Here is a 27,339-nt window from a genome sequence, read left to right as displayed (position 1 = left end):
GAGATCCATAGAGTCAACCCCCATCTTTTGGGGGATTAGAGAAATGAAAGTGCCATTAACTTCTTTCAAAAAAAATTTTGCACCAAAATATTCTTTCATAGCTCTGGTAACATCATCTCCAATAATATGCCAGTACATTTGAAAGAAGAACATGGGAAAGCCGTCCGGACCTGGGGCCTTGTTTCCCTCAAAGGAGTTGACGGCTATCAGAATTTCATCATGGGAAGGGATAGCAGTCAAGTGAGCATTATGATCATCCCCAAAAATGGTAGGTATACTATCCAGAAGGGCCCTTTGGGCCTGTGTATCCAGATTATGATCCTTAGCAAGTAAGTTGGAGAAAAAGTCCATTGCAGCCTTACTCATGGGATCATCTTCTACAACACATTTGCCATTCACTTTGATCTGAACAATTCTGTTAATGACCTTATGTCTTAAGGTGGACATATGGAAGTATTTAGTATTCCTAACCCCTTCCTTCAACCATACATTTCTTGATCTTTGTTTCCAATAAGTTTCCTCTTTAGCTATAATATCATGATATTTCATAAGAATAGCATCTTCAGTATCTCTAGACGTATTAGTATAACCATTATTTTGTATCTCATCCTGGATTTCCTTGAGCTCTAATAGGGTTGTAGCTTTTGAAGTAAAGATATTCCCAAAGCATTCTTTATTCCACTTCTTCACATTGACTTTAACAATCTTAAGTTTTTTGACCACTTTGTACATAGCATTTCGTTCAATACTGACTTGCCACCATTCCTTGATCTTACTTTCCAGATCCGTGTGTCTAGTCCACATCTTCTCAAATCTATAAGGGAAATGTTTCCTTCTATTCTTTACTTCAGTCATAAAGGTTATTGGATAATGATTTGATCCTGCCCTTATGTGAGAAGATAAGGAGCAGTCATGAAGATCAAACCAATCTAAGGTGAGGAGAGCCCTATCAAGTCTAACCTGAATCAAGTTCTCACCACTTCTTCTATTAGTCCAAGTGTATTTGATTCCTTGCAGCTCCAGGTCATGAATAGCATTATTGTTTATGAAATCCATTAGGTTCAATCTACTTTCCAGATTAGCTTGACTCCCTCCCTTTTTCTCATTTTCCTTCAAGGGGGTGTTGAAGTCTCCTATTATTATCCAGCTATCCTCAACAAACTTGCTTCTTAACCCAGTAAGATTTCTCCACATCTCACTTCTACTAGTCTTTGTGTTAGGAGCATATAAGTTAGTTAGGACCCATGTGGTGTCATTCTTATGGTGCTTAAATCTAATGCAAGCCAAGTTGTCCTAAATCAAAATCTCACCTTCAACATTGTTTTTGTTCCAGAATGTAACAATTCCTCCTGAAGCACCTTCAGAACTCCCTCGACTGAATCCTCCATGTTTGAACATATTCAGACTATCAACTTTATCTTTTGCCATCTCAGTTTCTTGAATCAAAAAAATATCAAGGTTTTTATCTCTAATCATACATTTAACTAAATCATGTTTGTGAGGGTTGTTCAGTCCTCGAATATTCCAAGAGATGATTTTCATGGATTTTTAGAAGTACCTGCCTCAAAGATGGTTCTTTGGGTCCCATCTGCTATATTCCTGCTTGTTTCCATTGATCTCTTTTTGGCATTTCAGTGTCTTCTTGGAGAAGTGTGTTGCACTCCTACATCCCCAAGCATGCTTCTAGTGTTTCTAGTCAGTGTACTATTGATAAGGTTATTGTTATTATTATTATTTTGCTTATTCTTTCTTTTATCCTTTGCTGCTTCTTCTTCCTCCTACTTTGTTTCATTCTTCCCTAGCGCCTTTTTGATATCTTCCTCATCTCCCCATTTTGGATCTTGTTCCTCTGAAAAGGCTAGCTTTACTTTTGTTGGGGGAGCTAATGAGATTCCCGATAGCCCTTGGCCTAGGATGTTATCAAAATTGGGCCTCCTGATACCAGTCTAATTCTTTATCTTGATCTTGAGAGTTTAAGACAAGGTTAAAATTATCTCCTTCCTCTTTGTTATCTGTGGACTTTTTATCTCCTTTTTTCTCACCTTGGTCTGAGATTAACTCTGTCTTATCCTCTTCCAGTTCCTCTTTCTGATTGATGTCTTTTTTTCCATGCTCTGAATCCTTATCCCTCAGCTCCGTCTCCTGATGATCTATTTTAATGTTATCTATTTTCTTTGGTTTGTTTCCCTCTTCACTGGTGAGATCTTCCTCTGTCCATCCAATCTAAGACTGTTTCTCCTAATCTGGGTCATTGGATTCAAGGCTTTTTGAGGCTTATCCACTTTCTTCCAAACCTTAGTTTGGAGGTAGGATTTACCCTCAACACTTGGGCATTTTTTAGCCCAATGTCCAACTTTTTTACAATGAAAGTAGGCAAAAGGGATTGTTTCATAAACAATGTTCTATTTCCACTTCCCCAGTTTAGATTCTATCTCTATTTCCTCTAGCATGTTTGTATCAGGTCCAACTCCAACACAGATCCTAGCATAAATCAACCTTCTTCTGGATGTTGTAATCTGGTCAATAGCGATAAGCTCCCCGAAGGTATTGGCTATTCTTGCAAAAACATCTTCTTCCCAGAATTCCATTGGAAGCCCAGGGAGTTTAACCCACACCGGGACTTGGACCAAAAATTTCTTTCCTTTTGCTACGTTAGGGTGCCACTTCTGAATGTACATGGTATGTTTACCTATTTCCCATGACCCACTACAAATAATGTTTCTTCTATCCTCATCACAAGAGAAAGAAAAGGATAGATAGCCTTTGTTCATTGCAACCACATCAACCTGACCTTTCAAATTCCATTTTCTTTTGACATATCCTCGAACAATCTCTATATTAGGTCTAGACCCAAAAAAATTACCGATCAATGCATTTTCCATTCTCATAATGTTTTGGTCTATGATTTGGTATGGAATAGCAATATCAAACTTACCCTGAGATACATTCAAGGTATTTTTAATAGGAGGTGATGAGCACATACCTTTAGGTTTAACCCCAAACAGAGAGGACCACTTACGTGTATGTCCATTCAAATTGGGTCCCCCCTTAAGATCCTCGAGGGTCATTGAAAGAACCTTATCTGAATGATCTTTTCCTTCCACTGTGTTCTCTGAACCACTAGTCACTTGTTGTCCTTGAGCTCCTTCCGAGTTGCCGGTTTCTATTTTTGAAGTTTGGACCTGCCCTTTCCCGCTCTCATCTGTTAGCCTCCCTTCACATGGTTTTGGTGCTCCCCCTGGGTCCTCGAGATCCGAGGGAGCATCGGGATCCTTACTATCTGAGCCCCCTCGATCTGTAGGAATCTCTAAACCATCTGCCTCTAGTTGTCCCGACCTCGAACCAGAACTCCCGCTCAAATTTGAAATCTGGGTCTGAACGCGCTCCATGACCAAACTTGTTGGGGAAGATTATGTACCTTGGATCAACTTATTAAGTTTAGCCTTCATTAGGTGTTCTAGCTTTGGATTCAAAGGCCTTTGTCTTTGTCTCACTGGTTTTGTATTTGTTTCAAGCTCAATAGTATGTTGGGCCAAACTAGGATCAAATCTTTTCAAATCACCATACTCCCATGCAAAAATATCTTTAAACTCTTGACAAAGTAAAACAAATGCTTGTTGTTCCTCTTTAGTGCATACCTTTCCAAGCTTTAAAAGCTTATGTTTAAAGATATCAATGGGCTCATAGTGTTCTTCCTTCACTGTTATGCTGGTTTTATCTGTTTTAACCTAATAATCTAAATTAAAAATAGATTCAAGAGTGACTGAACCTTTTGGTAGCTTGTTTGTCTTCAGTTGTATGATTTGATCATCATATTGTTGTTGCAATTTTCCTTGATTCCCTACTGAGAACTCAACTTCTTCAATCAAAAAGTTTATGATCTACTCATCACTATCAAAGACTTGCCAATGATAATTATTATTTGGAATTGAAGGTCTGACCACTACCTTAACATACTACTGAACTTCAACATTTTTTACCTCGTTTGGGATGTCAAACTCAACTCTCATGGCAGCCAACTTATCTAGTTGTTTATTTTAATTTCTTGGAATAGATGAGAGGTTGAAAGCATCAAATTATAAAATAATGTTCCACACTCTATGCTTGTACAAATTCAATAATTCATTCTTTGTGACATTGATATTTCTTACTTGATTAACCACAAGATCACTGTCTCCAAACGCTTGCAAGCATTTGATGTTAGGGATTAGGCATATCCGGAGCAAATACAAATTAACAACCAAATGCAGATACAAACACAAAAGATAAAGAAAAATGCATAACACAAATAACACAAAGATTTAACGTTGTGCACCCAAGATGGGATACATCCACAGAACACAATCGTCCAATCTTTTCTTATTATCTAGTAAATCGATACAACACCATTACAATGCACTTTTTCATTCCACCCGCTTATAACAAGCAATTTTTAGGGAAACACTCGAAGTCAATTATTTTTGGGGTTTTTTTTTTCAATGTTAGTTTTTCAACAAAAATGACAAAAAAATTCCTTGGGGGTTGCGCCCTTGAACCCCTGGTTTCTCGAGGGTTGTTGCCCCCGAACCCCAATGAGGATACATAAGGAGTGTATAGTACTTGCATGATCAGTCACCAAATATCAATATTTGATATTCTTCTTCCTTTCCCTTTCTAATGCATGTATCAAAGCTTCATACTCTATTGTATTATTAGTATATCTAAAAGAAAAACAAAAATAAATAAGGTGGGTTCCTAGAGGTGAGGCAATGTTGATTTGTCCTTAGGACAAATCAACATTGCCTCACCTCTAGGAACCCACCTTATTTCTTGAACCATCAAAGAACACACTCTAAACCTCATTAGAGTGTCATCCTTGTTGTTTTTCAGCTTTAACTAAGGACAAATCAACATTGCCTCACCTCTAGGAACCCACCTTATTTCTTGAACCATCAAAGAACACACTCTAAACCTCATTAGAGTGTCATCCTTGTTGTTTTTCAGCTTTAACTAGATTTTGAACAACATCGTCTTACTCATGTATCATATTGATGCCTATACCAACTCCATCCATATTATTGAATGGATCATCTTGAAAATTCTTTGTTGACCATTCATCTAAAATTAGATCTGAGATACCTTCTATCAGGGTATTTGGGTCATGGACAACAAGCTGATCTTCTTGAATTTTCTCATGAAATGCAAGGTTAACATTGGTAGGATTAGGAACATAGATTTCAATATGGTTTTTGGCCAATGGCTCTGATTTTAAAGTAACTTTTATACCATACCTTGTCCTAAAGAAAAGGTGAGACCAATCAAATGACTAATAACCTTCCAACTTTGTAGTGAAATACCTACTCAAACAAAGAGAAAAATAAGGTGGAAAGTCAATAACATATATATCTTGAGGGATAGCAAAGTTAGGACAAGTATGAAGTGTAAGATTCAGGTTTTTGATGACGCTTGATGAGTTGATACGTTGTCATATTTCTATCCTCAGAACTCTTGACTTTTTTTCATCTTTTGGTTTGCATAGTAGTAGTGATGTAATTGAAGTTGACTATATGTATTCCATATGTTAAGTCTGAACCTATCTAATCATGTTTTATCTTCGCCAGTTTATTCCTGTAGCCATATCATTTATTCCTGCAGCCATGTGATTTACTCTAGTTGCTATGCAGATTATTTAGGGCAAGATCATATGTGAAATTAATAGATGTGTTGATTAATAAGATGCGTATGTATGTTCTTGTATGTTATTTCTTTTGTAGTCTAGGTAATAAGTGATTCTGTGGTGGATATTTGCCTATCTCGCCTATTGAAGGGAAGGATACGCAAGAGATGACTGAAGATCGAATTGCAAAAAAGATGAGCAAAATAAGGGATGGCATAAGAGGAGCAATCAAACGATACTACCAATGTCTAACTTTAGTGGGCATTGAATCTGTAAATACCGCCACAAGATGTTATGACTGTGGTTCAGTTTAGATCCACGTTTCCTCCAGCATAACTCTAGCTATCTCCTCTCTCGGTCAATCATCTGCCAATTATTTTTGGCATGATTTCTGTTGTCTATGGTATATGATTTATTTTTAGTAATAGGCTCTTCTTCTTCTCAGAGATTAGACAGAAAAGAGAGAAATATAGAGCAAAGGATTTTCATAAGCATTTTTGAGTTTATATTGAATCATGTAATGATTTTCAAGAACGATGAATAAAATTATGTTATTCTGATCTATTAGAGTTGTTTTCTGGGAAGCCTGGTATCACTCATCCAAGGGGGCCCACTTGGTGAGTGTTCTTGTGCATTCATTAAAATTAGTTTTCTTTTCTTAGCCATAGTAGAAGTTCTTGCATTGACTGTTCCTACAGCCACTGGAAACAGATCCACTGACTATTCCTGCAGCTAAGCCAGAACAGAGTAACTTTTGTTTATCAACATTGAATTTATCGAGTATTTCTTTTATGAGTTTATGCATAAGTCTTTCTATAGCCTTTTCATAGTTTCCATTCTTGTTTACCTTTTCTGCATAATGTTAGTTGTTGCAATAATGCAGAATAGTTGTTGTAGGAACTTAGTGCATATATAGTGCAAACCCATTTCAAGTATTACGTCCCTGGGTTGACAATCAAATGAACACTAGCTATGGAAATAGTGACTTTACCAAATGAATGTCCAAACTTCAAGTTGACTCTTCAATTAGAGTTATTATTCTTATTGTTGGGGTGAACATTTTTGGTACCGTTGTTGGGGATGGTGTCAAACTAAGAACCTATTATGGTTATTGTCTTTTCAGTTTTCAGTTAATTATTTTTTTTGGCGTACTTGATTGTTCAAAAAATTTCATGAATCTGCATGCATAGGCGAAGAAGAGATGTTCTAGATAGATTTTTGCCCAATCATCCTAATCATGTAGAAAATAATTCCTCAGATATAAATCCTTTTGCTAAACTTAATCAAACCCCAGAGAGTTTGAACCACCCTAAATCTAAATTCCCAGAAGGTAGTCTCCAGTTCCTCTTTGGACCTCAAGAAGAAGAATTTCATATAGTAACAACCCCCACAAGTCCAATGCAAGGAAACCCACCTCCTGGTGGAAACAATCCACCACCACCACCAGACCCAACGTTTGAGTTCCCCATATCTGATCAACATGATAATGTCAATCTCAAGAATATTCCAGCATCTTCCCTCCCTAAATTCTATGGATTGGTGACAAAGGATCCAAACACATTTTTGTTTGAGTTTGATGTTCTTTGTAGGAGTTTTGACTATACTAAAGATGCCCATAGACTCAAAATATTTCTTCCAACCTTGAAGGAATCATCTTTAGGATGGTTCATGAGCTTGGGTAGTAGTACAATCAATACATGGGATGAGATGAAACGGTTGTTTCTTGCAAAATATGAAGATTATTGTAGAGGCATTGATCATCCTGGGGATGATATCTTTAGAATGACATAGAAAGAGGATGAGAGTCTTGAAGATTATCTGGAGAGGTTTCTATTTAGTGTCAAGAAGTCCAAACATAGTACTCTAAATGAAGATTCCCTCAAGTTGATATTTTTGAGGGGAATCAGTGATGAATGCATTGATTCTTTGGATCTTATGGGAGGAGGTGATATTACATAGTCCACTTGGGCTAAAATAGGACAAATTTGTAAGAAGTATTCCAGATCTTCTTCTAAGAAGAATAGGCATTTCAAGCCAGGAACACCTTCATCAGCATCTGGTACTGGAGTTTCTAGAATGGAACTTAGTCATTTATTAAAGGACTTTAAGGAGGACATCATAAATAATATGGCTACTCAGTTGGATACACTTTTAGCTAAGAAGAAGCATGAAGAAGCTGATGCATTTCTTGCAGAATTTTGCCCTCATTGTAGATAGCAAAAGAAGGATTACAGAGGTAAAATGGTTGAAAATGTGGAGGTTCCCTACTTCAGGCCAATACCAGGTGAGGATGAGCAAGTCTTTTATGTTGCTCAAAGAAGGCCAAATTTTCAAAGATGAGGTATGCCTCTGGATCCACTTTCTTTTTCTGGTTATAGTGGAAATTCTTATGTAACAAATAACCAATGGCAACCACCATATGCTCAAAATCTTGGTAATTATCAAAACTGGTATGGTTCTCAAGGCCAAGGGTAGCATTTTGATAATCATATGCCATAATGGTAGTAGCCACAAGGAAATTGGTATCCACCTCAGGGACAAGGAAGTCAGTTTCAAGGGAATTGGCAACCTACTCCTTAATGGAGGGGGAGTCAGCCATGGAATGCCCAATCTTCTGGTTATCAATAGCCTATTCAACAGCCACAGCCTCTTGCAATAATGCCTCCTCCTACAGCCACTACAGTCCCACCTAAGCCAACGCAGTTGCCTACTTAACCACTACCAAATCCTAATATTAAATCTCAACAACAACAACAAGCTTATTCAGCTGGTCTTAATCAATACCCAGCCTATTCTCTATCTCTAAGTGATATTCACCTCCGGTCTGGGACAAAACTACCTAATCCATCTCCTCTAGTTATCACTGAGGTACAAGAAGAACAAGAAATCTCCGATCCAACAGATACAATACCTCAGAAGAAGATATTATCACCATTTCCCCAGAGATTGAAAGAAAAGGAAGTTCTCACAGAACAAGAGCAAGTCTTTGATATTATAGATCAACTGAAACATGTTTGTGTTAAAATTCCATTGTTGCAAGCAATAAAAGATGTTCCTATATATAGTAAGGCACTGGGAGAAGCATGTCTAAAAAACCCTGGTAGGAAGAAGAAGGATCCACAAAGAGTGCATGTTATGGGTCAACTGGCAGATATTATGTTAGGCAAGGTTGCAATTCCAAAATATTCTGATCTAGGAAGTCCTGTTGTAAGTATAGTCATCAATGGCAGCCAGATAAGAAATGTTTTAATTGATTTAGGGGTAGCCATTAATGTGATGACAAGAGAAGTAATGAAACAGGTTGAAATCAATAGTCTAAGGCCTACACCCATAGTTCTACAACTTGTTGATAGCTCTACAGTGAGACTTGATGGTATGATTGAAGAAGTAGTGGTTATTTTGGATTCCTGGGAATACACTGTAGACTTTATGATTCTATCTCCAAAGACAACATTGGGAGGATATTCGGTAATTTTGGGAAGACCTTGGCTTGCCACAGCTGATGCATATATTGGGTGTAGATCAGGGGATATGACTATTTTAGATGGGAACTCTACAAAAATATTAGCCTTGTATTCTCTTGGACAACCCTAGTATGATCAACAACAAGTTGTTTGGCCTATTTTGGGAGAATAATCTGAGGAAGTTGACTCTATTAATCACCTTGTGATGATTAATCGAGGGCCATTCATGCAATTACATGATGAAGACTCAATTCTTTATAAAATTTTGATAAATGAGTTGATACAAGAACAACAATTGCAGGAGTTGGTTCCAAATATTGCAGGTTTGAACTTTCCTACAGCCACCGATATATTGCATACTCTGTTGCCGCAGGAAGTCTCTTCTTCTTATTTTTTCTGATATGAACCAGATTTATCTTACTATCAAGATAGAAGTTCATTTGAATAAATGTTTGAATATCAATAAAGATCTTTTAGATACTCAAAAGGGGACCCTCGTGGACTTGTTGAAATGTCATAAAAATGCTTTTGCATGGGATTACAAAGATATGCATGGGATAGATCCAACAGTTTGCACCCACCGTATCTATATAAAAGAAGAATGTTTCCCACTCAGACAACCACAAAGAAGAATCAATCATGCATTAAAAGAAATAGTTAAAGAAGAATTGCAGAAGTTGTTAAAGGCCAGATTTATCTATCCTATCTCTGATAGCCAATGGGTATCACCTTTGGTAATAGTCCCTAAGAAAGGAAGAAAATGGAGAGTACATGTTGATTATAGAGCTTTGAATTTAACAACAAGAAAAGTTCATTTAACATTACCATTTGTGGATCAGGTATTGGATTCTTTGGCTGCTAAAAGATATTTTTCATTTCTTGATGGATTCAGTGGTTACAATCAGATTCAGATAGCCTTAGAGGATCAAGAAAATACAACATTTACTTGTCCTTGGGGCACATATGTATGTTTTGTTCTTCCTTTTGGGTTGTGTAATGCTCCAGCCACTTTTCAAAGAGCAGTGATCATTATCTTTTCTGGTATTTCTCAAGACATCATGGAAATCTATATGGATGACTTTACAACTTATGGTTCTGAATTTGAACAAGCATTAGGGAACCTGAAAAAAAATTTGCAGTGATGTGAGGACTATAGTTTGTCATTAAATAGTGAGAAATGCTTCATCATGATGCAAGAAGGAATAGTTCTTGGTCATCATATATCTATAAAAGGAATATAGGTGGATACAACAAAGATTGAAGTCATTCAGCATATCAATGCCCCTGTGAAGCAAAAAGATGTAAGAAGTTTCCTTGGTCATGCTGGATACTACAGAAGGTTTATCAAAGATTTCAACAAAATTGCAAGTCCCTTATATTCACTACTTACCAAGGATATGGAATTTAAATGGACCTCTACATGAAATGAAGCTTTCTTAAAGCTTAAGCATGCCTTGACTCAAGCACCAATTCTTAAAGGTCCAAATTGGTCTTTACCATTTAAAATTCATACAGATGCATCTGATTATGCAATAGGAGCAGTATTGGGACATAAGAATGACAAATTGGAAAGTGCAATATATTATGTTAGCAAGAACTTACAGGGACCTAAGTTGAATTACACAGTCACTGAAAAGGAAATGTTAGCTTTTATATATGCACTTAACAAATTTAGGCACTATATCACAGGATATCCCATATTTGTGCATACAGATCATACTACAATCAGATATCTCATGAATAAGCCTTCAATTATTGGCAAATTGGCTCACTGGTTATTGTTGATGTAGGAATTTGATATCACAGTTGTTGCCAAACTAGGGAAGTCTAATGTGGTTGCAGACTATCTTTCAAGACTTCGGTTACAAGAATATTCTACGGTGATAGATGATGCTTTTCCAGATGAACATTTATTCCTTATACAAGCTCACACTCCCTGGTATGTTGATATTGCCAACTATTTAGCTGCTGCTAAAATGCCAATTAATTTCTCTCCTAAGGAAAGTAGGTTGTTAGTAGAAAAAAGTTTTAACTTCTCATGGATTGTTGATTGTTTGTTTTATTCTGGGCCTAACCAAGTCATGAGAAGATGTGTAAGGGAAGATGAAACTTATGATATCCTGCATGCATGTCATGATGGGCCATGTGGAGGACTTTTTGCTACCAAAAGAACAACACTCAAAATACTAAATATAGGATACTATTGGCCCACATTACACAAGGATGCAACACAATATACAAGAAAATGTGACAGATGCCAGCAAATGGGAAGACCTACAAAATCTGATGAGATGCCATTATATCCACAAATATCAGTTGCACCATTTGATAAATGGGGATTAGATTTTGTTGGCCCAATTGATCCACCTTCAATGGCAAATCCTACATTTTGGTATGTACAAATTATGTAACAAAATGGGTGGAAGCTCGTGCTATGACACATGCAAGAGATAATAAGGTGGCTGAGTTTCTTTATGAGGAGATATTTACAAGATATGGAGTACCAAGAGAAATTGTATCAGACCATGGCCCACAATTTACTTCAACATTGATTGCAGCTTTGGTAAATGAATACAATATAAGACACATGAATTCTACTCCATATCATCCACAAGCTAATGGGTAGGTAGAAGTTACAAATAGGGAGCTTGAGGCTATTCTTACCAAAACAATATCTGTTCATAAAAAAGACTGGTCTCATAGGCTTTCAGAAGCAATTTGGGCATATAGAACAACTTGGAAAACACCAATTGGTTTTACACCTTTTGAGATGGTTTATGGAAAAACAACAATGATGCCTATTGAATTTGAGCATAAAACTCTGAGGACAACTTTGCAATTAAATATGACATTATCTGAAGCACAGAAAGAACGTATTCAACAATTGAATGCTTTGGACGAATGGAGCAAAATGGCTGTCCAGTAGATAGAACTGTTCCAAAATCATAGATCAAAGTGGCATGATAAATATATCAAAGAGAAGAAGTTCAAGGCTGGTGACTGGGCACTACAGTATGACTCCAGATATAAAGATGCTATGGGGAAGCTACAAACCAGGTGGTTAGGACCATATGAGATAGAAGAAGTTTTCAATAATGGAGTTGTTCATTTGACCACAATTGATCTTGTTCGGTTTAAGCTTTTGGTGAATGGTCACCGATTGCGTCTATATCATAAGTTAGCCACTAAAGAGGAGTTCCTGCAGCAATTTGGCCAAAACAATGAAACAAAGGTTCCTGCAGCAACATACAAGGTTCTAGCTGCAACTGACAAGGTTCCTGTAGCAACTGATTAGCTTCCTGCTGCAGTTGAGCAAAGTAATAAAGGTAACGTTCTTGTAGCCACTGCAATGAACATGCTTGCCGCTTCATAATTCTTCTCCCATCATTTCACAATAAATATTTCTATGTCTTATGGGAATATTCTTCTCCATAAATAAAATTCCATCCATGTCATTCCATCCCACTTTCTTATCTATCATTTCACTTCATTTTTCCATCATTTTCATATGACTACAGGTATGTACATATTGTATTTTATTTTAATTACACATTTATTATTTCATTATGATTATGCCTTTCTAAATCCGCATGCACTCCCTGAAATCTCGTCAGCTTGTGAGGACACATGCTAGGTTAAGTTGGGGGGGTGCTTTATGGTTCGGTTTCCAAAGTTAGTGATTATTTGTCCTTTTTGGTACTTTGAATTGATTGCTTGTCATCATTGTTTTAACAAGTTATTATTTCATACAAGGAAATAATAAATTCTACCGCCAAAATTGAGATATGTATGGAATTTTCAATTTAGCAAGTCTGTCGGATATTTTGTTCCTTTGTTTCTTAGTTGCAGAGTGTTCTATACTAACAGAGTAAGAAATGGGTGGTGATCCAATCCACCATGAGCCAATAGTCCATGAAGTGTTGCTACAAGATGCCCTTTGTGAGCATTATTTTAGACAACATGGCTAGATTGATTACTTTTTGAAAATTAGAGACTTTAATGAAGAAATAGCTACAGAGTTTATGCATTCCTTTAACAAAGGAGAAGCTACGGTTAAAGGTTTAAGGGTTATTGCTATGAAGTAGTAAATAGCTGAAGTAACAGGGTTGCTGTAGGAAGGAGAATTGTTTCCAGAATCAAAAGATGCAAGGAGAGATTCCAGAGCAGATGGAGGAATTTATTGAAGAAATCCCATGGCCTAAGGTAACACCTATTAGACCTCCATCATTCCTAAGCAATTTATCTATTGCTTTAACATTTTATAGACAATGGGAAATAGAGTGGGCTAGATTTCAAGGGATTATTGACAAACAACAAAGAGAAATTGAAAAGAGGGATAACAAAATTAAGGAATTAGAAGCTAAGGTTGAAACAATCACTGGTATGATCCCCGAATTGATGCAATGTAGGGCACCTCCAAGGGTTTATGTTGTGCATTTGAAGGAGAGGTATTTAAATTTCAAATTAAACTGCATTGTTAGGGACCTTAGCCCCTCTTTAGAAACCCCTGAAGAAATTTATTATGCTTACCAGACTTCTCCAACAGCTGTGAAGAATTTTATATGTGAGTTTTATTTACATAACTATGTTGTACCCTCAAATAGTGAGTGGAACCCTTTATTATATATTGGGGATATCCATATAAAAGCTTTAATGTCATGGATCCAAAATGAGATCATCATGGGGGCACAAGACAGGGCATATAAAGATTTAGAGTTTGATTGTCCATTGCCATTAAGGAAAGAAGCAAAAGAACCAAGAGTTCTTTATTATGAATGACATAAATTATTGGTAAGAGATGATGTTAGGAAACTAGTGCTTCCAACGAGAGAAGAGATATACCAAGCATATGAGCATTTAGTTTAGGCTGACAGTGCAACTATAGTAGATGGGTTAACTAGGCGCTGGAATAACTTACCAGAACAATTGAAGCAAGGAGAACCTTATTCACTACAAATTTTTTTAGGCAGCTATGCAAAGAGCCCCCAAATATATACAACTGGGCAGAGAGAAAACCAACAACTGGCTACCATTGATCTTTCAGCCTCTTATTCTTATGTGGCCACTATTGGGATGTCAGCCTACAGATCAGCCTTATAATGCAATTACAGAAGAATCAGCTAGATGGTCCAGGCCGGAAAAGATGAAAGGAATCTACTAGAATTTAGCTTCATGAGGAGTAGGTCAAGAAACCATTAGTGATCTAAGAATTAGTGCAAGAATCAAAAAATTTCCTTTTGCTGTAGGATCATCAAACTCTTAAAATTGGGGGGCATGATGAGTTGATACATTGTCATATTTCTATCCTCAAAACTCTTTAGTTTTTGTCATCTTTTGGTTTGCATAGTAGTAGTATGTAATTGAAGTTGACTATATGTATTCCATATGTTAAGTCTGAACTGATTAAATCATGTTTTATCTTTGCTAGTTTATTCTTGCAGCCATGTCATTTATTCCTGCAGCCATGTCATTTACTCCAGTTCCTATGTGGATTATGTAGGGCAAGATCATATGTGAAATTAATAGATGTGTTGATTAAATAAGATGTATATGTATGTTCTTGTATGTTATTTCTTTTGTAGTGCAGGTAATAAGTGATTCTGTGGTGGATATTCACCTATCATGCCTATTGAAGGGAAGGATACGCAAGAGATGACTGAAGATTGAACTGCAAAAAAGATGAGAAAGCATAAGGGACGGTATAAGAGGAGCAATCAAGCGATACTACCAATGTCTAACTTCAGTGGGCATTGAATTTTTAAATACCGCCACAGTATGTTATGACTATGGTTCAGTTTAGATCCACATTTCATGCAGCATAACTCTAGCTATCTCCTCTCTTGGTCAATCATCCGCCTCTTATTTTCAGCATGATTTGTGTTGTTTGTGGTAGATAATTTCTTTTTAGTAATAGGATCTTCTTCTTCTCAGAGGTTAGATATAAAAGAGAGAAATATAGAGTAGAGGATTTTCATAAGCATTTTTGAGTTTATATTGAATCATGTAATGATTTTCAAGAACGATGAATAAAATTATGTTATTTTGATCTATTAGAGTTGTTTTCTAGGAAGCCTGGTATCACTCATCTAAGGGGGCCCACTTGGTGAGTGTTCTTGTGCATTCATTAAAATTAGTTTTATATCCTTAACCATAGTAGAAGTTCTTGTGTGGACTGTTCCTACAACCACTAGAAATAAATCCACTGACTATTCCTACAGCCAAGCCAAAACAGAGTAACTTTTGTTTATCAGCATTGAATTTATCTATTATTTCTTTTATGAGTTTATACAAAAGTCTTCTTGTAGCCTTTTCATAGTTTCCATTCTTGTTTACCTTTTCCACATAATGTTAGTTGCTGCAGTATTGCAGAATAGTTGTTGCAGGAACTTAGTGCATATATAGTGCAGACCCATTTCAAGTATTATGTCCCTGGGTTGACAATCAAATGAACACTACCTATGGAAATAGTGACTTTACCAAATGAATGTCCAAACTTCGGGTTGAGACTTCAATTAGAGTTATTATTCTTATTGTTGGGGTGAAAAAACCTAATGGTATTCAATATTGTTTCATCCATTTGGAATACTCCTTTAGTAAGATGTTCATAGGTTAATCCTAGTTTATCAACAATTTGCTTGGGCATAACTAAATTGCTAGCCCTTGAGTCTTTCATAGAGTTATGGACTAAATGTTGGCCAATAATGAGAGTAACATAGAATGGCAGAGGTTTAATTTGTTTGCATTGTACATCATTGGCTTGTGGAGTATTTGCAAGTGCTTCTTTGGATTGTTCTTCAGTAGGCTCAATAGATAAACTAAAAGTAGATAGAGCATTCTGTAATTGTTCCTTTTATCTTGAAAGGGCTAATGAATCCCACATGGAAATGTTAAAATTTGACTTATTCATATGCTCTAAAAGGTTAAAATAATTGGAAATAAACTTCTGCTATCCTTTTGGAACAACAACCTCCCCTTGCCTCTGCAATGGTTGTGACTAAGTTTTAGGTTGATTCTTACTTGCCACTAGTTGTCCCCTTGGTAAAATTTGAACACTTTGAGTTGCCTTAGGCACATAGGTAGCTTGTTGGCTTGAAGAAGCCTGATTTTTATCCTTATTAGCTTGTTGTGACTGATCAGCTGCCCCCTTTTTTGACCTTGTGTTTGTTGCTATAGGTGTATAAAATTGATTTGGAGTAGCATAATTCACCCCACAAAATTTCTCTCTTTGCCAATTCATCAAAGCAACATCTTGATGACTTTGATCATCGTGAGGACCTTGTTGTTCACTGTTGTCTTGGACTGGTTCTTGTTGAACAACAACATTACCCTAAGCCATAAGGGCCTCATTGAGTATCCCATTTGGACAATTATCTTGATTATGAGTCTGATTACAAGGATAACACTAATCATAGTCTTGGGATAAGTTGTTTTGGACAGGTACTAACTATTTTGATGAGCTAGCTATGTTGGGGTTATAAGGTTGAAAAGGCCTTGGATTATAGTTCCTCTTCGGGCTTGAGGATCAACTTGATTAGGAGGCTTGTTCGACTAATAAGTTATTTGATAAGGTTTGTTACCTTGACCTTGCTACCTTTCTAGGTTCACTAGCTTATTACCAAAGGTCTGAAACACACCTTTAATCTCTTGTTTAAACTCATTGAGCTCTTAGGATTGACTTAGGACTATGTTAGCTCGAGTTGAATCTTAATAACCTGAGGTTGGAAAAGGTGCGACAACATTGATTAGAAGGATTCTCTCTAGAATAGGAGGTTGTATTTCAAGGAAAATGGTATTGGAGGCCTAGGAGCTATTTTCCTAGCTTGGATGAGACTATTATCAACTTTGAAAGCAATGTCAAAGGTTGTTGGTAATGAGTTTCCTCCCATTGTTGTATCATCATTGAAATATCATTGTTAAAAGATTTCAAATAATAAAGAAAAGTATGATCATTTGATGGTCTTACTGCAACTAGAATACTATTCCAAGTTTTTTGAAAGAGAAAGTTGAAATCCATCATTTTCTCTTGTGGTGCTCTCTTGATGGTAGTGAGTTGCACCAATAAAGAGAGATGGTTTAATTTATCATAAACCATTGAAGGTACTTTCCCTTAAAGGAAGATTCCAAGAGCCTTACGACAACATTCTCCTCAGTGATGTGATAAAATCTACACAAGGAGGTCACATCTCTTATGTGCTCTATGGAAGTGGTTTGATCTTCTCCAAGGAAGAAAGGCAAAGTCTTAAGGGTCATTGTTGGAATGTCATCATGTTGGGCCAGATTCAAGGGGATTCCTTGATTAAAAGAGACAAAAGGATGGTTCCTTGGAAGAGGATTATGAGCCATAGTATTTGTAGGTACTTGAACTGAAAAGATTGAAAACAAAGGAATGTTGTAAATTGAAATGGCAGGCTAAGATTTGGGGAGAGTAGGCAAAACCCCACTCGAATTTGTTGTCTTCTTTACTACCTTATTCTTCCTTATTGGTGATGATAAAGAGAATGATGAACAAGGGCTGCACTTTTCCTTGTTTGCAGTCTTCTCACATGTCGGTTGAATTGGATCTGCCCCTACCAAGTGCTCAAAGTTGCCACTTATGTGAAAAAAAAATTCTTGAAGGCTGAAATACTACTGCTCACACCAAGACAACAACAAATATGGACCTTTTAGTGGATTGAAATTAAGTTTACTATCCCACTAGGCTTGCCAAAAATTGTTATCACTAAGGTCTATACCCTAGTTAAGCGTAGACTCAGCTAACCTATGAAACATGGGATTACTTTAAGCTTGTGGGTACCCTATAACGAAAGTAGACCTCCAGATGAAAGGTTGGTTCCCTTTGAAATTTTCTAAAGCTACTGGTTTCTTTATTGGAAAAGAGATAGAGATAGATGCATAAAAACATTAACCTACAACTAGTTTGAGGTGATGCACCATTATTTACTTTTCTAGTTTTAAAATGACTGATTACAACTATATCAACTAAAAAATAGTCGTTGTTCACATTTGATTCATGCCTAAGTTAACTATAAACATTTCATATGGAGTTTATTTGTTTTAGTTTGCATAGAGATGAAATTCTTCATACAGTGGTATTGGCTGAAATAATGATTTTCACACAACATATAACCTAGTCAAAACTTAAGACTGCTTGTCAATAAACATTGCATAGATGAGATAAAATCAAAAGACTGAAATAATCACAATAGACTTCATAAAAATCATACAATCACCATGAATTTGACAAGAGAAAATAGGTAGGAACAACTTTGTTATTGATTTTGAAGAATTTGATTGCAATATATGAAAATAATTGATAGAAACTCAAAAGATTTGATCTACAAGACAAGTCTTTATGTTGTACATACAAAGAAGAAACAAAGAACTAACTTCGAAGAAGGGATAAAGTTTCCTATATTGGAAAAGAAGCTCCATAATTTTGAATTTGAAATCTTGTCTCTTTTTAAACTCCATGTTCTGACTATTTGACTTAAGTAAAAGTGGTAGACTTGTGTGAACCGAAGACAATGGTGTGTTGGCTGCAAATTCTTCTTTAAATCAGGTACTAGCTGATTTTAAATTTTAAATCCATTCTTTTTTGGGAAAGTAGACTTGAAAACCCTAGAAAAATAGGGATGAAACTGAAGATATGGTGCTAGTCTTGCTCTAAAAATCTCCCTTGATATGTATGTCGGCCATGTGGAGTGTCAAACTAGGTTTATGGCTGCTACATGTGCCTGAAAACTTCACCTTTTGAGGTCTCTAACTAATGACACTTGATAAATTCAAAATTCAAACTTGAAAGCTTAATATTGATGAGCTTATGAACAAGTGCTCACTACAACCTTGATTTAGACAATGAGTGTGTTGTTTTGACTTCTTTGATATAATCTATCTTTACTGCTATGTGTTGACAGTGATCCATAATGGCTATCATTATGTAAAGCATTAGTTTGAGGGATCTACTCTTTCTTGCATTATAGAGACCTCTATTCTTCCTTTGTCACAATGATTGTATCTCACCCATATAGGGTGTCAAACTGCTCTAAAAGACTTTGTTCATCATTCATTATTAGATTGTGTATTTATATTTAGTGAATATTGCTCCACGCCCCTTTTATTTAGACTGTCACACTTTTCATTTCTCTTAGTGCTATTTGTCTTCCACAAAGTCACCCTTGTTCTTGTATCTTTGAGAGGTATTTGGACTATTCTATGTCTTGGTAGCTCCTTGTGTCTTGGATACTATTCTCTTTTCTCTAGATAGTGACTCCATTGTCCTTTCTTTACACTTTCTTACGTCTTACCTCTACTTTCTAGAACTAAACTGAAAGTCTTTGACTACAAACTCTACTTTGCTATCACTATTCTTGGAAGTCTTTTACTGCTCATTGTGACAGTATAACATCAAAGTATTTGTTGGAAATGGATGAATCTATGAATATAATCTCTTACACAAATTTTTAAGAACATTTTTCTCCTTATTTGACCATAAGTTTTGATGGAAAACTCCTTCATTGGATTTTTGTACCCATGACCTTTTGTCTTCTATGTATTTGTTGGAACTTTCAAAATTCATCTTCAAGTTTTAAGAGGTCCTAATGCTCTAATCATAAGATAAGTTTATATATACAAACAATCCCAAAATACTAAAATTATATTGCTTATGACATGGCTTTGGTTGTCACAAGGTATCCCTAATAATGTTGCAATAGACCATTACATATCACTGCTCTATGATGCTTTGTTCCTCCTTAACTTATGAATGGGAGGGGTGTGTTTGTGGTTTCAAACTAGGGATTGGTAATTATCATCTAAGAGCCTTCTTTCATTGCTTTGTGATAGTGTAACCTTGTATTGACTACGACTATGTTCATCTAGCTTTTTAAACTTTATGATCTTTTTTCTGAGATGTTGCACTAAACAAGCTTGGGACTGTATTTCATGCCACCCTTTATATCATTGCCCTCTTCCACTGATATCATTGCTTAAGGACTATTTAAAATGTTGGCTTATTGTTTTTAACTTTCTTTCATTGCTTATGATTGTTCTTCACTCCTTCACTGTCTTTGCAGTTAAAGGTTCTAAATCTTATTCCTTCATGATGTTTGTCACAATCCTTCTAAACTATTAGATGATCTTCGAGGTTCAATCATCCTTGAGGAGGTCCTTTGAAATATTTGTTCATTTAGAACTTTAAGAAGACTATCATCTGCTCTTGAAACAATAGTAGTGGCATATGAATTTTCATGTGGTTCTATTATGAGTTTTTTCTCCTATATGAGTACAACAAATCTCCTTTTTTATTATGACTACTCTTTGACTAGCTTTTTGACTATCACAAAACATTACTAACCTTTGTAAGATGATATATGTTATTGAAATAACTATCTATGACTTTCTTTTATACCTTTTGATTGCTCCCAAGATGAAGCATCTGTGTTTCTTCATTGAACTCTTTGAGGACTGTGATCTACTCATGCTATTGTGTGTTATATATTCACTATTTTTATGTTTAGATTGCAACCATGTCCTCTTTACTATTTTTCATTCACCACTGATATCAAATGTCAATGGACTGCTACTATTGCTCCCTACAAGATACTTTCACTATATTTTGTATGTTCAAAGGCTTGTTGGGACTACTCTCAACACTGTCCTTGAAGCTATTTTCATTGTCTTGAATCTGTATTTCTTTTATAATATTTTCATGACTTTTATTATTAGTCTTCTATGTTTAGTCCTGCTCTTGGATTTATAAGCAAGACACTATCTTGGCATGATTGCAGAATGGTTCAAAATAACCCTACCATTCATGTTACTCACAGTTTCTTGGATTTATATATGTGCTTTTCTCAATCACAACAACATTTCACTGTGAAAACTCTATAAGTCTCATTGTCCTTTTTCTTGCATGAACTGTCATCAAGGATTTTAGACATCTTTTTCATGTTGAGTTCACTATTTTGGAAATGAAATCTATGTTTTTTTTTCACCTCTTATTATTGTTATTACATCAGATACCCAAAGGAATTTCATAGAACAAAAATTAATAACCTTCATTGGACAATGAGGGCATTCACTTTAGCCAAAATATTATTCCAGCAACAAATGGACACATTTCAAAATAAATAACCATACTTAATGAGAAGTGACACACCTCTTAAACAAAACAAAGCATGAATGAATATATTCAGAGAGTTTTTTAGTGGCGAATCTTCGCCAATTGGCAAATTCCGCGTGAATAGTCGGGGGCAAAATCATGGTCAAATCGCCCAAAATTTTGGGGTTAACGGTGCACTGTAGAATCTGGCTTCGCCATTGACCACACACCATTGACATGCATGCCCATAATATTTGCCTAGAATCACTCAAACGTGGGTATTAGATCACCTTCGTTATTCACCAGCAATAGTAAAACGACCACGTACCCAGGACCTAATTCGCCAATGGTAAATTACATGTTCATTGCATGCGTCGACCAAATTCACCAATATCAAATAAAACATTATAAGCATTCGAGAACCCATTTCGCCTTGCTTAAATTAAATGTTCATTGCACACCCGAACAATTCACCAAAAATTCAATTAAATTAAATGTTTATATGTAATTGCGATGCCCGGGCCCCACACAATTTGCCAAAAATGCAATCATGGATTGCTATAAATACACTATTTCTTACACTCTTTCTTATAATTTGTTCGTGTCTGATTAGTAATTGGGAGCTCTCGGAGGCTCGAGTCTCGATTTGCATTCCACAAATTGAGTTGGAAAGTCAAAGTTCATTGTAGGGTGGAGGGCTAGAGTTACAATCCTGTAACACAGGCCCAGCCCCCAAGCATTCATTCCTGATTCAGAGAATTGAGAAGGCATAAAGGTGAGTAATCATTTCTTCATACTTGATAGTATTAGTTTTAACTTTTAATTCATAGTGAGAGGTCAAGACTCAAGATGTCACAGTCAGACATGGGTGAGACTCCTTAGGGTGGTGAAGGGATTGAGATGTCAGACAAGGGTAAGACTCCTCAGGGCAGTGAAATTGAAGGGATTGGGAGGCCATCAAAACGCCCAAAACTTAAACTTAAAGATAGTACCATAAAATCTTTTTTTAGAATTGGCAAAGTTTCTGGTCCATCAACCTCTACAGTTGTAGAACCCATTCACAGTAGCTCACCACCACCAATACCACAAGGTGGGATTTTCATTGAGTTAAATGCATCAAATGAGCATGACAATACCGACACGACAGAAGATGTTCTAAGGGATACACACAATGAGATACCATTGGTGAATGTAAATGCTAGTACTGAAGATGATGTTGGTAGGAAGAAAAGAAAAAGGAAAGTAAAACTGGGGTGAGAGTGGGAGATGACAAGGAGTTTTAAGATTGATTGGGTAGCCAAGTACCCATTCATTGAACTGGTCCCAAACAATGATGAACAATCAATAGAATGTAGGTGTAAGATTTGTAGCTAGAAAACTAAAAGAGAGAAGAAGATGCAGCTAAAGCTTGACACCATAGAAAAGTATATGGGTAAGGTTTATGAAAAATAGATCATAGGCCAAAAGGAAACAAGAGTAGTAAGATGGAAATCAAAGGAATAATGTCTTCATGTTAAGTATGCCATGGAATATGAAGAGCATAACCACAAAACGACACTGATTCGTAATAGTGGATTTGGAAATACAATCAAGGCTGGGCTTGAACATGCAACGAAAGATGCAAACCTAGCAAAGACTATTCAGATGAGTGTTGTTTTTCATACTATGTCGAGAGGGCGTCCTATGAAAGATTTCCCAGAATTTAGTAATTTATTATCTTTTTTGAATGTTCCTCACTATCCTATGTCACATTGGTCAATAAACGGTAGATGGGAAATGGCAAACTGTCTCGCTGAGCTGGAAAAGGAAAATTTACAAGAGAGTGTAAAAGGGTCAAATTTCATTTCATTATCCATAGATGAAGTTACTGCGGTAGATAACACTGCTTGGGTTTGTATGCATGTGTATACTGTAAAAGAACACATCCCTTGAGCTCATCTACTCTGTGTTCGTAAAATGAGGGGCATTTCAACAGCAGAAAATTTATATTTGGAAGTTAAGAAAGCTTTAAATGAAATTGCTAGTATGGATGACTTGACAATTGCCAAGAAGTTGGTGTGTGTTGGAGTTGATGGAGCTGCAGTAATACAAGGTCAAAGGACCAGCCTTTGCACAAGATTACAAACTAGTATTGCACCATACATGGTTGGCATTCATTGCATGGCCCATCGAATGAATTTAGCATATAGAATTGTAAGCAATTTCTCTATAGTGTCAAAAATTGAAGATTTGGTCCATGAGCTCCACTCATACTTCTACCGAAGTCCTAAATGTTTTGCAGAATTTCAGATTTTTGTTGAGGGAGTAATAGGAGGAAACAAGTTTCTCAGGGATTTTGAGACCAGATGGATCTCCTTTCATGGACCAGTGGAACGAGTTCTAACAGAATATCAATCCTTGATCAGACTAATGTATGAGCAACGCCTCACAGTAGACAAAGCTCCTGATCTCTTACATAAGTTAAGTGATATAGAGACTCTATTAACTTTAGCTAGTCTTCTCCCCATGTTGGATTCAATGAACAAACTTGTTAAGAAAGCCCAAGACAGAACTATGTATATCAATGAGTATAGCACTCTACATAAAATGACATGCTTGAGCCCGGATGGTCTATATTCAGATCTAACAGGGCGAAGCCCAAATTTTTTTAGGTGGCAAATAATTACAGATTTGAATCATGCTGAAAATTTTTTACATTTCAATACAAAAAATGAGTTGTGTCTTTGTAAAAGGATTTCAGATACCAATGCACCAATCTAAGACGGGTAAGCGAGGCAGAGCACTACCAGTTAAAAAGGAAGATTTTGATATGATTGTTAAATCTGTTAGTGATAATTTGAAGTTTATTGCATATGAACTTTCAACTGAGATTCGAGAAAGATTCCCTCGAGAAGAAATACTTGAAGCCATGGGTTGTGTGTATCCTCAATTTTGGCATTCAATTGGAGATAATCCAAATGATGCAAAGATGTATCATAAAAAACTAGAGGAATTGATATTGACATTTTCAAAAGATGCATATTGCAATGGATAGCCAATAGAAGGAATTTTAAATTTAGATCATCTTAGAAGACAATGTAAACAGTTTGCATTGGTTATGAAATAATACTTGGTTAACTTGGAGAATCCATTTGAACCTAGATCAATCACAAGGCTTTGGAAAAGGATAGATCAAAGTGAAGCATTGCGTATTGCAATACCAGAATATTTGAAACTTGCTGATTTATGTCAAACAATGATATTAGGGTTGGTGGAAGATGAGAGAGTTTTCAGTGCATTAGGGCTTTTGAAATCAAAGATCAGAAACAAATTAGACAAGAATTTGGAAACTTGTTTGAGGTTGTTTGTAACCCAATATAATGTTAGAGATTTTCCATATGATAGGGCACTGGCAATCTGGAATTCCATGCGTGATAGATGAGGGGTGTGCAACACTCTAAAAGCTGGTGGTGCTACTGCTAGTGCTAGTGCTGAGATAAATGAATATGATGGATCGCAGACTCAGATTCAACATGAAGACAAAGACATTTTTGAATACCCAACTCAGAATGAAGATGAACCTATTAGTACTAGTCAGTTTCCCGATCTTGAGTCCATTTGGGATATACAAGCCTCAGACAGTTGGACTGAATCACTGAAGTGAATTAGCAGTCAGTTTATAGGTATTTGTAATTGTACTACAATTCTTGAGTCATATTACAATTTCAATTTACAAAATTGCAATACTATAGTTGTCATTGATGATTTTTGATATTGTATTCCTTGAATTTGTCAATCAGAAGTAGAACGGATACTTATTTCATATTTTTAATTATGAATTTGAATTATTACTAAATAATTGAATTATTAGTAAATTGGTATTTGGTTCCACATTATGTAACATGTTGAACATGAAATGCAACAAATTTGTGTCACAAGATCCATAAAATTATTCATATTGCATAACTGTTACTGCTAGAACGTTTGTTACCTTTCTACTGTTCTACATTAAATGCTTAAAATGATGTTCATGGTGATTATGGTTTTGTGTTTGTTTTTTGTCTTAGTTGGCTAGTAAACCGAAGTTGCCGTGCATTGAAAATCTAAGTTGTCCTCTATTTATTTGTCCATGTCAATGTCAAGTGTGGTCAAATAGTTGGTCAGACATGTTTAATGGTTATCGCTAGCTCACAGGTGCTTTATCATCAAGTCAGTTTAAGTCACGAGCTTGCGACTACTGGGAGATTTTAGTTGTCGCTAGCTCGCAAGATGTTTTGCACTTGACCATTTTATGTTGTGAGGTTGTGACTGGGTGTGATTTTATGTTGTTGCATGGTCGTGAGGTGTTCGTGGTTAAGTCATTTTAATTTGCAATCATGCGATGTAGTTGGTATTGTAGCTTAGTTGGTTTTACTGCTTGCTCACAGGTTTTGAAGTTGTTTAGCATTTTAAGTTGCGATCTAGCGACATGTAAGTTTTGGTCTGATTTTGTGGTCATCGCATACTCGTGGGTTTGTAAGTCTTAAGTCAAAAAGTGTTGCAAGCATGCGATGTCGGTTAAGTGCCATGTTATCACGGGATCACAAGGGTTTAAGTCAAGTTAAGTTTTGAGTTGCGAGCTTGCGAGCTTATGATGAAATAAGTTATTTTGTTAGATCAACGGTTGTCGCTCACTTGCGAGATTCTATGAGGATTCGTAAAAGGGATTGCGAGCTTGCGATTAAGTGGATTTGGTATCATTGTCACTAACTCGCTGATTCCTTTCCTGATTGTTATAACTGGTTGACAGTGTGCGATTAAAGATGGGGATTGACACATGGACTTGTTTGTCAGGTTCTGTAAAAGTTTTGACATGATTGAGCCGAGATTTTGACATTTGTACAATTGCATTAATGCATTCTATCAGTTTAATTGATTAATGCCACACTAGCTAGTTCATGCAAGTGTGGCAGTTAATGAGACTTGGTCACTTGAGAGAAGTGACAGCACCCAAATACCATTTTATGTTGCGAGGTTGCGACTAGGTGTGATTTTATGTTATCACAATGTCGTGAGGGGTTCACAGTTAAGTCATTTTTATTTGCGATCATGCGATGCAGTTAAGTTGCTTGCTCGTAGGTTTTGAAGTTGTATAGCATTTTAAGTTGCAATCTGGCGACAAGTAAGTTTTGGTCTGATTTTGTGGTCATCGCATGCTCGTAGGTTTGTAAGTCTTAAGTCAAAAAGTGTTGCGAGCATGCGAAGGCAGTTAAGTGTCTTGTTGTCATGGGATCGCAAGGGTTTAAGTCAAGTTAAGTTTCTAGTTGTGAGCTTGCGATGAAATAAGTTGTTTTGTTAGATCAACGGTTGTCGCTCACTCGCGAGATTATTTGAGGATTCGTAAAAGGGGTTGTGAGCTTGCGATTAAGAGGATTTGGTAGCATTGTCGCTAACTCGCTAACACATGGACTTGTTTGTCGGGTTCTGTAAAAGTTTTGAATGCCAATCGCCAATCAAATAGAAGGGTATGAATTCAAATTTCGCTCAAGTACTTTAGTTTGAAGTTTGAATTAATGTCATTATGCCATAGTAGCTACTAGCTAGTTCATGCAAGTGTGGCAATTAATGAGACTTGAGACTTGAGAGAAGTGACGGTGCCCAAAATTCAAATCGTAAATACCATAAATTGCATGATCAAGCCGAGGTTTTGTATAATTGCATTAATGCATTCTATCTTCGAGGTAATCCAGTGAATTGAGCTTTGCAACAACATTGGAGAATTCAGAGTGTTGGGTGTGAGAAAATTTCAGAAAATAGGTTAAGTTTTTCTTCTGCAGCTAAAATGAGCCAGGCGATGAGTGGTGCTGGAGTTTCCAAGCCCAAGCCCAAGCCCAAGGCCATGACAAGTGGAGCAGGTGGACCTGGAGGTTCCAAGGCCAGTGCCAGTGCCACTAAGGAAATGATGGTTAAGAAATACAAAGATGAATTTGTAGATTTGATGCCAGGGACTTCCATTGCTTTGAATACAAATCATTTGGCATGGAGAGATTTATGGAGCCAATGCAGAAACCCTACCACACTTAATATGACTGGTTCTACTCTATTTCATTATTTCTGGAAAAATAGGGTTAAGGGTGTCCCGATGTCAAACCCTTGGGATT

Source organism: Cryptomeria japonica, chromosome 10 (genome assembly GCF_030272615.1).
Source record: "Cryptomeria japonica chromosome 10, Sugi_1.0, whole genome shotgun sequence".
Lineage (NCBI taxonomy): Eukaryota > Viridiplantae > Streptophyta > Pinopsida > Cupressales > Cupressaceae > Cryptomeria > Cryptomeria japonica.
Note: the sequence above shows the minus strand (reverse complement) of the source record.